Source organism: Oryctolagus cuniculus, chromosome 12 (genome assembly GCF_964237555.1).
Source record: "Oryctolagus cuniculus chromosome 12, mOryCun1.1, whole genome shotgun sequence".
NCBI classification, from domain to species: domain Eukaryota; kingdom Metazoa; phylum Chordata; class Mammalia; order Lagomorpha; family Leporidae; genus Oryctolagus; species Oryctolagus cuniculus.
The window spans coordinates 22,638,914-22,656,696 of record NC_091443.1 but is presented as its reverse complement, the minus strand read 5'-3'; the positions used below and the strand labels follow the sequence as shown (position 1 = coordinate 22,656,696).

Genomic DNA, 17,783 nt, shown 5'->3' with positions numbered 1-17,783 from the left:
TATGGGAAAAAAATTTCCATGTTCATTGACTAGAAAAATTCATATCATCAAAATGTCTATACTATAGAAAGCATTTTACAGATTCATGTGAGCCCAATCAGAATATCAACATTCTTCTTAGATCTAGAAAAAATGATGCTAAAATTAATATGGAAACACAAGAGACCCCAAATAGCTAAAGCAATCTTAAACAACAAAAACAAAGCCAGATGTAACACAATACCAGATTTCAAAACATACTACAAGGCAGTTATAATCAAAACAGACTGGTACTAGCACAAAAATAAACATGTGGATCAAAGAAAAGATTAGAAACTTGAGAAATTAATTTATGTATCTACAACTAACTTATCTTTGGCAAAGTAGCTAAAATCAATCCCCGGAGAAAGGACAGTCTCTTCAACAAATGGTGCTGGGAAAACTGGATCTCCACATGCAGAAGTATGAAACAAGACCCCTACCTTACACCTTACAAAAAGTAACTCAAAATGGATCAAGGATCTAAATCTACAACCTGATACCATGAAATTACTAGCCGTTGTGGAATACAGTATGGAGAGACCTCAGAAATCTGAAAATAGATCTATGATATAACCCAGCCATCCCACTCCCGGGAATTTACTCAAATGAAGTGAAAGGAGTGTATGAAAGAGATATCTGCACCTCCATGTTTACTGAAGCTCAATTCACAAAAGCTAAGATATCGAATCAATCCAGATGTCCATCAACCGATGACTAGCTAAAGAAAATGTGGTATATGTACACCATGGAATACTACTCAGCTGTAAAAAAGAATGGACTCCTGTCTGTTGCAACAAAGTGGATGCAACTGAAAATTATTATACTTAGTGAAATAAGCCAGTCCCAAAACGCACATATGTTTTTCCTGATCTGTGGTAATTAATAAAGTACAAAAAAAGTAACATATAAGCAAAATTGCCATTTTGAGAATTGATTATTATTTATTATCCTTGTCTCTTGTGTTGAGGAAAAGTGTTTTTTTTCTTCTTACTATTTGTTGAATTCCATATTTAGGGAGGGTTAATCTTGTGATTATGAAATAAATTGAAAGTATGTCATTGCAAAAATTAGGAGAAAGAATAAGAAAAGCAGGAGGGAGGGTGGGAGGGAGGTTAGGGTAGGAAGTATTACTATGCTGCTAAATCTGTATACATGGAAGACATGAAATTTGTTCACCTTTTATAAATAAAAAAGATGATTTTAGGAAGATTAATCTGTGAGGATAGAAGCGTGATTTATTTTCCACTCAGACCATTTTTATCTGAAATTTTTTTTTTGTATTTGACAGGTAGAATTATAGACAGTGAGAGAGAGAGAGAGAGAGAGAGAGAGAGGTCTTCCTTCCATTGGTTCACTCCCCAAATGGCTGCTTTGGCCAGAGCTACACCGAACCGAAGTCAGGACCCAGGTGCTTCCTCCTGGTCTCCCATGCGGGTGCAGGTGCCCAAGCACCTGGGCCATCCTCCACTGCCCTCATGGGCCACAGCAGAGAGCTGGACTAGAAGAGGAGCAACCTGGACTAGAATCCAGCACCCATATGGGATGCCAGCACCACAGGAGGAGGATTAACCAAGCGAGCCAGGGTGCCGGCCACTATCTGAAATATTTTTGAGAAGACTTACTGGTGAAAAAAAAATTTCTCCATTGCAATATAGTGAAAATATTTGATGAGACAAATAAGTGCAGTGGCTAAAAATAAAAATTTGTGGACTAAACAAAAATATACATAATATTTCGGTGAAGTGGTAGGATGAACTGCATAGACTCCTACAATCTCCTCTTCACTGCCACTATGACAGACTACCTTACTGTACTGGATGTGCTGTCCTTGTTCTAATCCACATCATCCTAGACATTTCCTTTTTCTTTCTTCCTAAACATCAGTGTGTACACCAGAATACTCGAAATATTTAGAAATGGGCCATATCACAGATAAAATCAACATTTAATAATCAGCTTGGCTGGTCTCAAAAATCCCTTAGTTATTTCCAACAACCCCACACAGTTTCCCTAAGAAGGCAGCAGAAAGGCCTCAAAGTGAAAGCATTGAATGAGTAAAGATGTAAAAGGATCAAGGATATACAGCCATTTAGCCTAAGAGACCTGGCTGTGCGTCTGAATGTTTGTCCCCACCCAAACTCATGTTGAAACATAACTGCCATGGTAACAGCATTACAAAGTGGTACATAAGAGGTGATTAGGTCATGTGAGTTCCAGCCTCATGAACAGATTAATATCCTTATTCTGGGAGCAGGTCTGGTACCGAGGGAGTGGGTTCACACCCACCTCCTCTCAGGCTCTTCTTTCACCCTTCCACCATGGCATGTAGCAAGAAGACACTATCCAGATGTTGGCCAACTATCTTAGACTTCCCAAACCTGTGAGCCAATGAATGTCAGTTCACTATGAATTGCTCAGTATTTGGTGGTCTGTTACAGCAACACAAAATGGACTCAGACTGATCCTCATGGCTATGAGTCTTTTTTAAGAAAGGTGCAAGACAGAAGAAAACAAGAAGTAAGGAGTACTGACCTTCTATTGATCTTCAAGCAAGTAAACGGTTTATCCTTTCCTTATCCTATGACATTCAAAATGTTGAGAGAAAAATGGGAAATTACAGATATTTTTATCTATATTATCTATATGCATATATATACAAATCCATTGTTTTCAGTAATAAAATTTCAGTGTAAAACTTAAGGTCATTGACTATCATTGCTTTAGGGATTATGATGCAAAAAAACAGAATAATAGGAACTACCTCACAAATACATACAGAATCTAAAAGTACCTTAAATTTAGATTCCAATACATATTTAGATTTTATGAAGAAATATCTGTTTAGTTTTCACTAGTTTCCTTTTGCTCTTTCAATCTCTCTAAATAAATACAGACACACAGATGAATGTATACCTGATTTTGTTATATAGTCTAAGTGTACAGATCAGTTACTATTTCAAATAGGCCTCACAACACTCATAGAGCTACAGAAGAAACAAGAATGCTGGTTCCTATTTTATGATTAGAGAAACTGAAACAGAGAGAGGTTAAATGCCTTCCTTATCATGAGGTCACAGAGAATCTAGGCTATGAAGAGAGAGAGACAGAGAGAGAAGAGGTCTTTTCTTCACAGCACACTGCTTTATGTGTTAGCCATCACGCACACGCTAAGTCAATGGATGCTGGCACTTTACATAGATATATGACGAGACAGTGCTATATGCAATAGAATCTGAAGCATGGAATGTGGAAGCAATTCACAAAAACACATCTCACATTTCTGCCTTTGTCAGAGTCAGAATCTGACATGCTCTGATTAAAATTCAACATCTGCAGGCATTTAAAATTCAAATATACAGGTATTCACGTTTTCCTCCTTCCACAATGTTTTATTGCTGCTTTTTTCATCCTGAATATTAAAAACATTACATTATTTTATTTCATATGTTGAACTCCATGTCTGTATATTACATATTGCCCTTTCACCCCTAAGCTCTGGTTCAAATCCAGCTCTTAGCTGAGGAAATAAAAAACATCTGAAAAATTTAGTAGACTCATCTCAAGGCCTAACAGACTACAGTTTACATTAACTTGACAAACACAACAAACAGATTTGCCATCAATTAAAATGTTTACATGGAAACATTCAGGAATAAACAGTATACATCAAGGCTCTTAGACCTGAAAACTGTTCCTTTAATTCATCTACAATTTTCAACAAAGGTGGAGAAAAAATCAGGCCTGTACCTGTCCCACTCAAGACAGGTGAACGTAGACCCTAGATTTTGAAATTCTCCCTTGCATTTTGTGGTGGAAGGACTGAGATGATAGAAGGAGTAAGAGAAAATAGCCCTCAAACAAATCATCAGCTGCATCACATTACTTTTTGTTCACACAAAAATTATTTATTGAGGCATGCAATGCATTAAAGCACTTTGCTAGGTACTCTGTCATTGGTGTTTTCCAGCCAGTTAGGAAAATAAAGGTAATTTTGGTTTAAAGACAAATCAAAGGAAAAAAGCCTGTTTGTCCTTTTATGAACATGTTTGTTCATATTCTATAATTTAAAAACAAGGAAAGAAAGGCGGGTGGTTAGCCAGTGGTTAAGTCGCAATGTAGGACTCCTGCATACCATTTCAGAGTGCCTGGTTCAAGCCATGACTACTCTGCTTCTGATCCAGCTCCAGCTAATGTCTACCCTGGGAGGTGGCAGATGATTGTTCAGGCGCTTGTGACCCTGCCACCCACCTTGGAAACACAGACTGAATTCCAGGTGCCTGGTTTCGGCCTGGCCCAGTGCTGATTGGTGTGGGCATTTGGAGATTGAATACTAAGTTGTAATTTTTTTAAAAAATAAAAAGGTAATAGATCATTTGATATTGAGTTGGAGTTGATGATCAGGTGCCTTTAGAGGCAAGGAAATGAAATGAAATGAGCAGGCAGTGACAGGCTGTGGAGGACTGAATAGCACATGACTAATATAAAGGTATTTTGATTTTTAATACTGGTAAATGCTGCATAATCCAAATAGAATCTAGTTTATATACTTTATAAAACTATATTTTAAATATTACCAGCCTGTAATCTCTGCCCTCCAGCTTCTCGCTAAGTCCCACATTTGATGACCAGAAGAGCATCATTCTGATCAGTCCAGTCTCTATCCCTTCTTCCACCAACTTCCTCCTCCCCTCAGCCTCATCTTCAAGAAGCACTGGCCTTAACACCTGCAACTTCAAGAATAACAGGGAACCCAAACTCCTAAGTCAAAAGTTCAGGAAATTTCAAAACTCCTTGGGGGAATCAGTAAAATGCCATGTTCCCAGGCCTGCTCCCAGATATTCTAATTTTGAAGGTTTGGCACAGGGTTTAGGACATGCATTTTAAAGGTTGTCAAATGATGGGTTGTCAACTATGGGTAGTTGGAGGGCCACACGTTGGGGAAAACTGTTCATGCTGGACTGTGGAGCTGTTTTCTATGGATTTGTCAAGGTGAAGGGAAAAGGACAAGCCACAGTGAACACATTCACTCCCCATCACTGATCCCTTTCCTCTGCCCTAGAGTCAGTAGGTTAGGAAGGATTCACTGAGGACTACAGTTATTCTTGACCAGGTATGGCTGAGGAGAAACCGGAGCATTTCAGACGAGGTGGGCCAGTCAGGAAGTGTAGTCCAGCCCAAGTCTGTCTGAGTTGGCCACTGCTACCCTCATCAACTCCCTTCTCCACAGACACAGACACCTCTGGAAGAAAGTTTCTCCAACCAACTCACCTGCCTTAGTATACACTTGCAATCTGGAACCCATTCTGCTTTCAATTCTGCTTGCAAAAGCAATAGGTGGCATCAGGTACCATATTTGGGGAGTAGAGAATCATTGATGTGGTATTATGTTCAAGAAGGCCATGGTAAGTGAAATGCTAAATTCAAGTATGCTCTGAGTCAAGATGTAGGCATAATTCTTCAATGGTTTCAATTCCTATTTTTGATAACAGCTAGAAAGGTCTTTCATAGGTCCTTTCAGCTTCTCAGTTGTGCAACTTGGAAACAGTTTATTCTAGGGCCATTGCTGTGGTATAGAGGGTAAAGCCACCACCTGCAGTGCCGGCGTCCCATATGGACACGGGTTCGAGTCCTGGCTCCTCCACTTCTGATCCAGCTCTCTGCTATAGCCTGGGAAAGCAGTGGAAGATAGCACTTCGGTCCCTGCACTCATGTGGGAGACCTGGAAGAAGTTCCTGGCTCCTGCCTTCGGATCAGCACAGCTCCAGCTATAGCAGCCATTTGGGGAGTGAACCAGAGCATGGAAGACCTCTCTCTCCCTGGCTCTCCTTCTCTCTCTGTGTAACTCTGACCTTCAAAAAGGAAATAGTTTATTCTCTGCTAACTTGTATGTGAAGTTGCTGCCAAGCCTCAAACAACTTTTTCTTCCCTTGACAAATACTTAAAGACAGAGCTTTACTCAAATATTCAAACTGGTAGCCTTAACTCCCGTAACCTATCTTTGGCATTCCACTTAGGAAAGAGAAAAATCACAAACCCTCTGCTTCACTTAATTTAATGTTTGACACATCACTTTAAGAATATCTGGGATACTCTCACCAAATGCTTTAAGACTTGTCTGTACCACATCTGTCCCTGGGGTTTCTTCATAGACATGATAAATTTTGCTCCCTGATGCCCAGCTTCAAAACAAGGAATGTACTGGACAGACGGCATTAATCCCTGGGTGCTGATCTGACTATCAGGTAGCTGGCCTAGTGTCAGGATAGCAGTATGCTTCATTTTAATTCTCCTCACCATAGTATGTCTTTTAATCAACACTGGACGAGGTGGGGAAAAAAACTTCTAATCTATTGAGGAATTTAATCACACCAACCCACATTCTGTTCATCGAACTCTGCTTGGTCACATGTGATTATGTCTAGACATCACATCAAGTGAGAGACATGGATTTCTGTAGTGGAGAATGAGATGAGGATAAATTGAGTATTTCCCTCTGTTGTCTCCTGCTTATTCTGGTAGGCATTCCAAACTCAGAAAACAGGTATTTTCCTTACGTTAGACACTGTCATATGAGTCAGTCACAATGCAGATGCATTTCAGACTTTCTCCCAAGAGTTTTGTTGTTACAAATACCGTAAATTATAGCCAAAATTATGCTCTCTGGCAAAGCAGTTTCCATGAATAAGACAAATGCAATTTTCATCCTATTGAATGGGAAAAAGTTGGAAGCATTTCCACTGAGATCTGGTACCAGACAGGGATGCCCACTCTCACCACTGCTATTCAATATAGTTCTGGAGGTTCTAGCCAGAACTATTAGGCAAGAAAAAGAAATTAAAGGGATACAAATTGGGAAGGAAGAACTCAACCTATCCCTCTTTGCAGATGATATGATTTTTTATTTAGGGGACCCAAAGAACTCTACTAAGAGACTATTGGAACTCATAGAAGAGTTTGGCAAAGTAGCAGGGTATAAAATCAATGCACAAAAATCAACAGCCTTTGTATACACAGACAATGCCATGGATGAGGAAGAACTTCTAAGATCAATCCCATTCACAATAGCTACAAAAAACAATCAAATACCTTGGAATAAACTTAACCAAGGACGTTAAAGATCTCTATGATGAAAATTACAAAACCTTAAAGAAAGAAATAGAAGAGGATACCAAGAAATGGAAAAATCTTCCATGCTCATGGATTGGAAGAATCAATATCATCAAAATGTCCATTCTCCCAAAAGCAATTTATAGATTCAATGCAATACCAATCAAGATACCAAAGACATTCTTCTCAGATCTGGAAAAAATGATGCTGAAATTTATATGGAGGCACAAGAGACCTCGAATAGCTAAAGCAATCTTGTACAACAAAAACAAAGCTGGAGGCATCACAATACCAGATTTCAGGACATACTACAGGGCAGTTGTAATCAAAACAGCATGGTACTGGTACAGAAACAGATGGATAGACCAATGGAACAGAATTGAAACACCAGAAATCAATCCAAACCTCTACAGCCAACTTATATTTGATCAAGAATCTAAAACCAATTCCTGAAGCAAGGACAGTCTATTCAATAAATGGTGCTGGGAAAACTGGATTTCCACTTGCAGAAGCATGAAGCAAGACCCCTACCTTACACCTTACACAAAAATCCACTCAACACGGATTAAAGACCTAAATCTACGACCTGACACCATCAAGTTAATAGAGAACATTGGAGAAACCCTTCAAGATATTGGCACAGGCAAAGAATTTCTGGAAAAGACCCGGGAGGCACAGGCAGTCAAAGCCAAAATCAACTATTGGGATTGCATCAAATTGAGAAGTTTCTGTACTGCAAAAGAAACAGTCAGGAGAGTGAAGAGACAACCGACAGAATGGGAAAAAATATTTGCAAACTATGCAACAGATAAAGGGTTAATAACCAGAATCTACAAAGAGATCAAGAAACTCCACAACAACAAAACCAACAACCCACTTAAGAGATGGGCCAAGGACCTCAATAGACATTTTTCAAAAGAGGAAATCCAAATGGCCAACAGGCACATGAAAAAATGTTCAAGGTCACTAGCAATCAGGGAAATGCAAATCAAAACCACAATGAGGTTTCACCTCACCCCAGTTAGAATGGCTCACATACAGAAATCTACCAACAACAGATGCTGGCGAGGATGTGGGGAAAAAAGGACACTAACCCACTGTTGGTGGGAATGCAAACTGGTCAAGCCACTATGGAAGTCAGTCTGGAGATTCCTCAGAAACCTGAAGATAACCCTACCGTTCGACCCAGCCATCCCACTCCTTGGAATTTACCCAAAGGAAAGGAAATTGGCAAACAAAAAAGTGGTCTGCACCCTAATGTTTATTGCAGCACAATTCACAATAGCCAAGACCTGGAACCAACCTAATGCCATCAACGGTAGACTGGATAAAGAAATTATGGGATATGTACTCTATAGAATACTATACAGCAGTAAGAAACAACGAAATCCAGTCATTTGCAACAAAATGGAGGAATCTGGAACACATCATGCTGAGTGAAATAAGCCAGTACCAAAGGGACAAATACCATATGTTCTCCCTGATCGGTGACAACTGACTGAACACCAAAAAGGAAACCTGTTGAAGTGAAATCGACACTATGGGAAACGGTGACTTGATCAGCATAGCCCTGACTGTTAATGAACAACTTAATACATTATACCTCTTAGTAGTTTTTTTTTTGTCTGTTCTACTTAATATGACTGGTTTAATTCTGTAATTATCACAGTTATTCTTAAGTGTTGAAATTTAACTGAAATGTGATCCCTGTTAAACATAAGAGTGGGGATAAGAGAGGGAAGAGATGTACAATTTGGAACATGCTCAAGCTGACTTGCCCCAAATGGTAGAGTTAGAAACATACCAGGGGACTCCAATTTAATCCCATCAAGGTGGCATGTACCAATGCCATCTCACTAGTCCAAGTGATCAATTTCAGTTCACAACTGATCATAATGAAAGGACTAAGAGTCAAAGGGAGCACATAAACAAGTCTAGTACCTGCTAATACTAACCGATAGAATAAATAAAGGGGAGAGTGATCCAACATGGGAAGCGAGATACTCAGCAGACTCATAGAATGGCGGATGTCCTAAACAGCACTCTGGCCTCAGAATCAGCCCTAAAGGCATTCGGATCTGGCTGAAAAGCCCATGAGAGTATTTCAGGCATGGAAAGCCAAGACACTCTGGCAAAAAAAAAAAAAAAAAAAAATCCTAAATGAAAGATCTCTGTGAGTGAGATCCCAGTGGAAAGAACGGGTCATCAAAGAAGGAGGTACCTTTCTCTGAAGGGAGGAGAGAACCTCCACTTTGACTATGACCTTGTCTAAACAAGATAGAGTCAGAGAACTCAAGGGGCTTCCATAGCCTTGGAAACTCATGACTGGAGCATAGGGAGATTACTGATGCCATAGACAGGAGTGTCAATTGGTAAAGTCAACAACAGGAGTCACTGTGCACTTACTCCTCATGTAGGATCTCTGTCCTTAATGTGCTGTACATTGAGGCTTAATGCTATAATGAGTACTCAAACAGTATATTTTACTTTGTGTTTCTATGTGGGTGCAAACTGTTGAAATCTTTACTTAATGTATACTAAACTGATCTTCTGTTAAAAAAAAAAAAAAGAAGAAATTAGCAATTCCCAACTTGACTCTCGCTGGGATTAAACATGACAATAGGTCTGATCTGATTTCATCATCATTTAAAAAATCATCTATTATTTTTCACTTTATGTTTCTGTGTGGGAGCAAACTGTTGAAATCTTTACTTAATGTATGCTAAACTGATCTTCTGTATATAAAGAGAATCGAAAATGAATCTTGATGTGAATGGAAGGGGAGAGGAAGTGGGAAAGGGGAGGGTTGCGGGTGGGAGGGACATTATGGGGGGGAAGCCATTGTAATCCATAAGCCGTACTTTGGAAATTTATATTCATTAAATAAAAGTTAAAAAAAAAGCTAACTTACATTTATTTAGTCAACCAACAAGCCAATCAAAAATCATTTATCAAGCCTCTGTTATTTCCATAGCATCATACTCTATATTAATACCAGTAAAACACTATAAATAGACCTATCCTTACTTACCAGAAGCACAAATCTGGGTAAACAGACAAGACTTCCTTAAGACAAGAAAACATTTATAACTACAATGTTGGTTGCTATTTATGCTTGCTCCATAATAAGTATTTCAACATTTCTCCCATACACAGTAAGTGGATGCTAAGTTTTTTTAAGTTCTATTTATTTACCTGAAAGGCAGAGGTACAGAGAGAGAGGAAGAGACAGAGATATCTACCATCTGCTGGTTCACTCCCCAGAAGGCCAGGGCTAGGCCAGGGCTGGGCCAGGGCTAGGCCAGGGCTGGGCCAGGTTAAAGCCAGGATCTTCATCCAGATCTCCCAAGTTTGTGGCAGTGTCCCAAGTTCTTGGGCCATTTTCCACTTCATTCTCAAGCATATTCGTAGAGAGCTGGATCAGAAAGAAGTGGAGCAGCAGGATATAAACAGTACACATATGTGATGCCATCATCACAGGCAGTGGCATTACCTATTGTGCCCCCAGTTAGCCCTATTGAAATTTTGAGGTACATAATTACAATGCCATGGCTGAGACAGAACTTTTAAGATCAGATCCATTCACAATAGCAACAAAAAATTTAAATACCCTGGAATAAATTTAACCAAAGACATGAAAGACCTCTACAATGAAAATAACAAAACATTACAGAAAGAAATAGAAGACACAAAAAAATGGAAAACCTCTCCATGCTCATGGGTAGGAAGAATTAATAGCATCAAAATGTCCATACTACCACAAACAATTTACAGATTCAATGCAATCCCAATCAAAACACAAAGGACATCCTTCTTGTAACCACCCTAATATTCATATGGAAACAAAGAAACCCCAAATAGTTAAAGCAATCTTAAACAGTAAAAACAAAGCCAGAGGCATCCCAATATCAGATTTGAAGATATATTACAGAGCAGTTATAATTAAAACAGCCTAGTACTAGCACAAAACTAGACATGTAGACCAATGGGACAGATTAGAAAGTCCAGAAATTAATCCATTCATCACAACCAACTAATCTTTGACAAATGAGCTAAAAGAATAACTCCATGGAAAAAGGACAGTGTCTTCAACAAATGGTGCTGAAAAAAACTGGATCTCTCCACATGTAGAAATATGAAACAAGATGCTACTTTATACCCTACACAAAAATGAACTCACAATGGATGAAGGATCTAAACCTAATACCTTAAATTAATAGAGGAAAGCATAGGGGAAACACTTCAAGATACTGGCACAGACAAAGATTTCTTTAATAAGATCCCAGAAGCACAGGCAATAAAAGCAGAAATAGACAAACTGGGTTAAACCAACTAAGAAGCTTCTGCACAGCAAAGGAAACACAGCACAGAGTGAAGAGGTAAACAACAGAATGGGAGAAAATATTTGCAAACAAGTCATCTGATACTGAATTAATATCTAAAATATATAAGGAGCTCAAGAAACTCAGCAATTACAAAACAATCCAGTTAATAAATGGGCAAGGAATCTTGGACTTGTATTTATAAATTATATTGAATCTGTTAAAATTAACTAAAATTAAAATTTTTTAAAATAAAAAAAAAGAAATGGGCAAAGGAAGTGAACAGGCATTTTCCAAAGGGTTAAATACAAATGGCCAAGAGACACATGAAAAAGTATTCAGTATCACTAGCAACCAGGGAAATGCAAATAAAAACCACAATAAGGTTTCATCTCATCCCAGTTAGAATGGCTATCACCCAAAAAATCAAAAAATAACAAAATTGGTGAGGATGTAGACAGAAAGGTACCCTAATACACTGTTGGTAGAAATGGAAGCTAGTACAACCGTTATGGAAGACAGTATGGAGATTCTTCAAAGACCTGAAAATTGATCTACCATATGACCTAGCCATCCCACTCCTGGGAATTTACTCAAAGGAAATGAAATTGGCATATGAAAAAGTTGTCTTTACCCCCACGCTTACAGCAGCTTCATTCACAATAGCTAAGATAGGCAATCAACCCAGATGTCCATCAACTGATGACTGGATAAAGAAAATGTGCTACATGGATATTATAGAATACTATTCAGCCATTAAAAATATGAAATTCTCTCTTTTGCAATAAGATAGATGCACCTGGAGATCACCATTCTCAGTGAGATAAACTAGACCCAAAAAGATAAATATCATGTTTCTTTGACTTGTGGTAGCTAATATACGCAGTACAAGAAATGTAATGTATATATGAATGGGAAAAACTTATATAATTTTATTAATCTTTTTAAGGAATCAACTTATATTTGATTCCCATTTTATCAATTCCTGTTATTTTTCCTTTTTATTCTTATTATTCTTTTCCTAGTTCTGAGGTAGCTACCTAGCTTATGAATTTTCAAACTTTATCCTTCTTTGTACATTTATTCATGGCTAGAAATTCACATTTATTACTCCTTCACTTGAATCTCAAATTTTTTACAAGGTTTCTGGTCCCATGTGATATTTTATAAATATATGCATTTAGTTAATACATTTGGCAGATATCTTTCCTAACATAAGAGGGAAAAAGCTTCAAAATAAACACAGTGTACAAAACAAACTAATGTCAGGTACTGGGAGAAAAAAAATCTCACCCATGATGTCTCACACTTCTTAATTATACCTTTTTAATAAATTTTGAGTTTCTGCATTTTCAAAGTGAAAGAATCAGCTTACAACATGACTTGCAGGAGTTGCGATGTTACTTGTGCGAGTTGCGTAGTTACTTGGGGAAGCTATGACGGTAACAGTGCGGGGGGCAGCAAAATTTGCCTGCAGGCTAGAAATGCATTGTCTCTCACTGCAAGGGCACCCACATTGGGTTGAATTCCTGTTTCTTCAGAAATAAAAGAAAAATAATGCTTTCTTCAGAGTTGCATCAATCTAATCAAGGAGGACCACCCAAAGAGCAATTCCCTGCAGACTGTCCCTGAGGACGCTAAGGGCTGTGGCTCTGCTACTACAAATCCAGTCATTGTTCCAGACCTGACCATTCTGAGTTCCTGCTTTTGGGTTATTCAAGACTTCATACTGCCCCAGTCTTCTGAAGACGCCTTCCATTGCGTGGTCCTTTCTGACTGAGGAAGCAAAGCACGTCAACTGGAGAAGAAAAGGAAAGAAAAGTCCATGGCATTTCCTAACCACAAGCCAGGGCACAAGCTTGCTCCTTTTTCATCAAGAGAATTAAGGTATGTAAAGTTACAGTCCTGGAGCAGAATCAAGGAATGAAGAATCAAGATGGCTGAATACAGAGCCCTTGCACTTACCTCCAATGGATCGAGGAACCAAAACAAGGAAAAGGCCACATTTCCAGGAGATAAACCGAGGGCAAACTTCATAAAGAAGTGAAGTGAAGTGAAGAGGATATGGACTCCAAAAGTCAGCAGACTGTAGCACCTACCCAAGTTCCACAGCTAGAGTGACTTCCAGGTGCTCTGTGGGTCCAGGGTTATTACATCTTGCCTAGAAAAGACAAAATAGAAGACCTCTTGAATCCAAGATAGAAGATGTGATTTAAAAAAAGACACAATGGGGGAATGGTGCCAAGTCCTCACCTGGTATGGGCCCACCTATATTCACTATTTTCTAAAACTACAATACCCATGATCACATCTGACCATTTTGCCCTTTAATATTATATTGAAAACTAATGTTTCAAATTTTTTCAGGATTTTTAAATTTGTATTAAATCCTTAGGTTCTATGCAAAATTAATTTCTAGGCACAGAGAAAGAACCTGAGGCACCTTAAACTAGGCAACCACTTTGGAGCATGTTTTTAAATTGTTTGTTTTCAGCTGAACACTGAATGGACACCTTCCACAATCTGTTTATTCCTCTGATCTACCTTTTCTTCTTACATATATGAGGGGATTTCAGTTGTGGGAAATGGAATTAAGAAAAAATGAATTTCAATGGCAGCAGTTAAGACACCACTTGAGACACATGCATCCCAGAGTGCCTGAGTTCAAGGCCTGGCTCCACTTTCCATACCAGCTTCTGGCTGATATTCAACCTGGCAGCAAACAAGTGATGGTTCAATGAATATTATGGAAAATAAAAACACATGGATTTCAAAATTGCTTTATACCAAAATAAATCCATATTCTAAGTTCCATTTTTTTAGAAAATATATGTATTTTATTTGAAAAGCAGAGTTACAAAGAGAGAAGGAAGGATAGAGAGAAAGAGAGATCTTCCATCCACTGGTTCACTTCCCAAATGGCCTCAATGGTCAGGCTGAGACAGGTGGAAGCCAGAACCAGGAACTTCTTCCAGGTCCCCCAAATGGGTGGCACAGGACCAAGCACTTGGGACATATTCCACTGCTTTCCCAGGCACAATAGCAGGGAGCTGAAGCAGAAGTGGGGCAGCTAGGACTTGAACTGACATCCATAAGGGATACTGGTGCTGCAGACAGTGGCTTAACTTGCTACAACATAACACCAGCCCCCTAAATTCCTTTTTTATATTTTTTATGTGTTAATTCCATTTTTCATAAATTACTGGATATACTGCAGACATATTTGAGAAAATCTTCCCATAAAGTTTCTCTCAATTCACATTTCTATCATATATTTTTCAAATTAAATTGTGTATCTTTTATTGGTAGATAGAAAATTACTCCATAATTTTTTTAAAAAAGGAAGAATCGGGCTGGCGCCGCGGCTCACTAGGCTAATCCTCCGCCTAGCAGCGCCGGCACACTGGGTTCTAGTCCCGGTTGGGGGGCCGGATTCTGTCCCGGTTGCCCCTCTTCCAGGCCAGCCCTCTGCTGTGGCCAGGGAGTGCAGTGGAGGATGGCCCAGGTGCTTGGGCCCTGCACCCCATGGGAGACCAGGAAAAGCACCTGGCTCCTGGCTCCTGCCATCGGATCAGCGCGGTGCGCCGGCCGCAGCGCGCCAGCCGCGGCAGCCATTGGAGGGTGAACCAACGGCAAAGGAAGACCTTTCTCTCTGTCTCTCTCTCTCACTGTCCACTCTGCCTGTGAAAAAAATAAAAAAAAAAAGGAAGAATCCTGACTAACCCAATGTTAATGATGATGAAAGCCACTGCATAAATTGTTCCTTAGCATTTTTTTCTTAAGATTTATTTATTGTTTGAAAGGCAGCATCACAGAGAGAGAGGGAGATCTTCCATCTTCTGGTTCACTCTCCAAATGGCCACAATGACCATGTTAGGCCAGGCTGAAGCCAGGAGCCAGAAGCTTCTTTCAGGCCTCCCATGTGGGTACACAGGTCACCCATGAGGGATGCCAGTGTCACAAGTGGCGTCCTTAGCATTTGAAGACCAGGTTATACAATCACTTTCCTGAGGATACTGTTCTTACTACCAGCCTCCTGCAGCTGCAAAATGTCATAGCTATCACTTCCTAGACTAATTTCAACACTATTTTCTAGAAGTCTTATACTGTTTCTTTGGCTGGTTTTCTCCAAGCACTCTGCTACTTCAGTGAGGTTCTTCCATGGAAATAAGGAAACAAGATTCGAAGACTAAAAAATTTCAAATTCTATAGATCAGATGAAAGAATGTGTGGTATTATTTAAGCTCCTTTGACTATGAAGCCCAACTTTCAGGGAGCTCCTCAAAGAATTGTCATTTCTGTGCACAGAAATCACTTTGAAAACTCTGGCTCAAATACACTTAATAGAAAAGCTGGAATCCCTTCTAGATGGTTAAAGGATCAAAGCATCAACTGCCTGCATGTGAAGGGGAGAATCCAGCTGAAGAGAGTAACAGAAAAAAAAAAAAAAAAAAACAACAACCAGGTACAGCTTGAAATCAACATAAAGCAGCGAGGTCAATGACGCTTACCTGGATGGTTAGAACTGAAGTCTCTAAAGAATTAACTGGCTTTCCCAATATTCGACCTGTCTAGTAACACCCATTTTAGATGAAACAGAAGGTGAAAATCTGAGGTAAACTTATAACATTACTACAAGCAGTTGGAATCTTATTCTCATGGAGAACTAGCGATCTGTTAAACCATATCTGGGGTCCAGAACACAGACCACCAATTCCAACAGTTTCACAGTTCTCTTAGGGAAAGCATCTGTAGAAACTGGGTGGGGAAGGCTGAGGCAGGGCTGCAGGGGAGGATGGGCAGGAAGAGGAAAGTCTTATTTTTTGTCCTGTTTTCAAAGGAAGAGATGCCAGCATGACATGTGCCACATTCTCAATGTGTCTTCCCATGATTTTTTTGTATCCCATAATGATCTTTTAGGAGCATGATCTCTTACATCTCCTGTACTTGGTTTCTTTTTTCTCTTGCTGGCTGCTTATTCTTCCAAATGAAACTTCAGGAAAATTCAGGTTCACGACAGAAGTCTGAAAGCCTTTTACTGTACAGTCTTGGATGCTTAATTAAGGTTCTGTGTACTAAACATTCTTTACTTCAGTTTCCTCTTTTACAATAAAGGAGGTGAACCCGAAGATGATCTCTCAAATCCACTCATCTTTCTGCACTAGGAGAGCTCTTGCTGATATTGAGACAAGTCCTAGCAAAAGAAGGAGACAACTGCTACACTTCCATGCTCTCCTAAGGAGTGCTGGAACCAGAGGGCAGCTATTTCTCTGTGCTGATGCCCTTTGTATACACTTCCATTACTACACCCAGTAAGTCTGTGTTCTTAGAGTGCTTTTACCCAATCCTATTTTAAGAGGCAATACTCAGATTCAGTATGGCCTGGCGGTCAAGCACGCACCTCTGGTCCTACTGGTTTTAACCTGGATCCAGCCACTTAAGCTGCGTGGTCTTTGGGAATTCCTTTATGTTCCCTATGCATCTTTTCCTCCACCTGCAGAAAGAGGATAAAAATAATATTTATTAACTTGTGATGCATTTAAACAAGTACAGAGCATATAAAACAATGATAGTAGCATTAGCATATTTTCAGCAACCAATATATATTAGGTGTTCAGTGAATAGTTGAATATGAGTAAGTTTCCCAAAGTCAAAGGTTGCATGGAGATAGACTGATTATAAATACAAACACACAAGCACACACATACAAATACAAGCAGGCTTCAAAGAACTTGTGGGAAACTTTTTGAAGTCTTCTTGTATATATAATTTGTGGGAAAAGCAAAGTTGATTAACAGTCCATGCCAGTATGAAAATTACAGGCAAGAGGGAAAGTAAGACACACATTTGAGTAACTAAAACACTAGATAGACTCTGATCAATACACTATAAGAAAAACCAACATGTAGCAATAGTCAGAGGAGAAGGAAGTACAAATGACTTTCAACTTGGATCTACAAAGACTTGGTGTCTGAGGTGACAAATCATTCAATACAACACAACCGTGTTCACATAGTCACAGCAACTGTTCTATCTTCTCCCTCCTGGAAATCAGAATTATTTTTTTAATCATTTTCCACAGCACATAGAAATTGGGATTTAGAGTCAAACCTGTATCTTGTTTAGGGCTAATAACTTCAATTCCAAGTTACGTTCTGAACAACAAGGCCAGGACATGGGTATTCCCAAAGGGTGGTCTGCGGCTCTGCGCAACCAGAAACCTGCTGCTGCCAAGCACCAGAGGCATATGCATGAGCGTAACACCAGGAGAGCAGCCAAGGCCCACTTGGGCTGCTTTTATTGTTTGTCTAAAGTGGATGTTTTCCCAAGCAA

The 17,783-nt window shown here is 39.3% G+C and overlaps 1 long non-coding RNA gene across 2 annotated transcripts in view; it reads right to left on the bottom strand.

Annotated features, from left to right (window-relative positions):
- The window catches only part of LOC103351253 (uncharacterized), a 219,647-nt gene extending 202,684 nt beyond the window's left edge, over nucleotides 1–16,963 (bottom strand). For both annotated transcript variants that reach the window (XR_011380719.1, XR_011380720.1), the window contains exons 1-2: nucleotides 16,852–16,963; nucleotides 13,416–13,611 (exon numbers count right to left, since the gene is read on the bottom strand). This is a non-coding gene — a long non-coding RNA (uncharacterized lncRNA). The remainder of the gene's footprint in view (nucleotides 1–13,415; nucleotides 13,612–16,851) is intronic.
- Nucleotides 16,964–17,783: the final 820 nt, after the last annotated feature.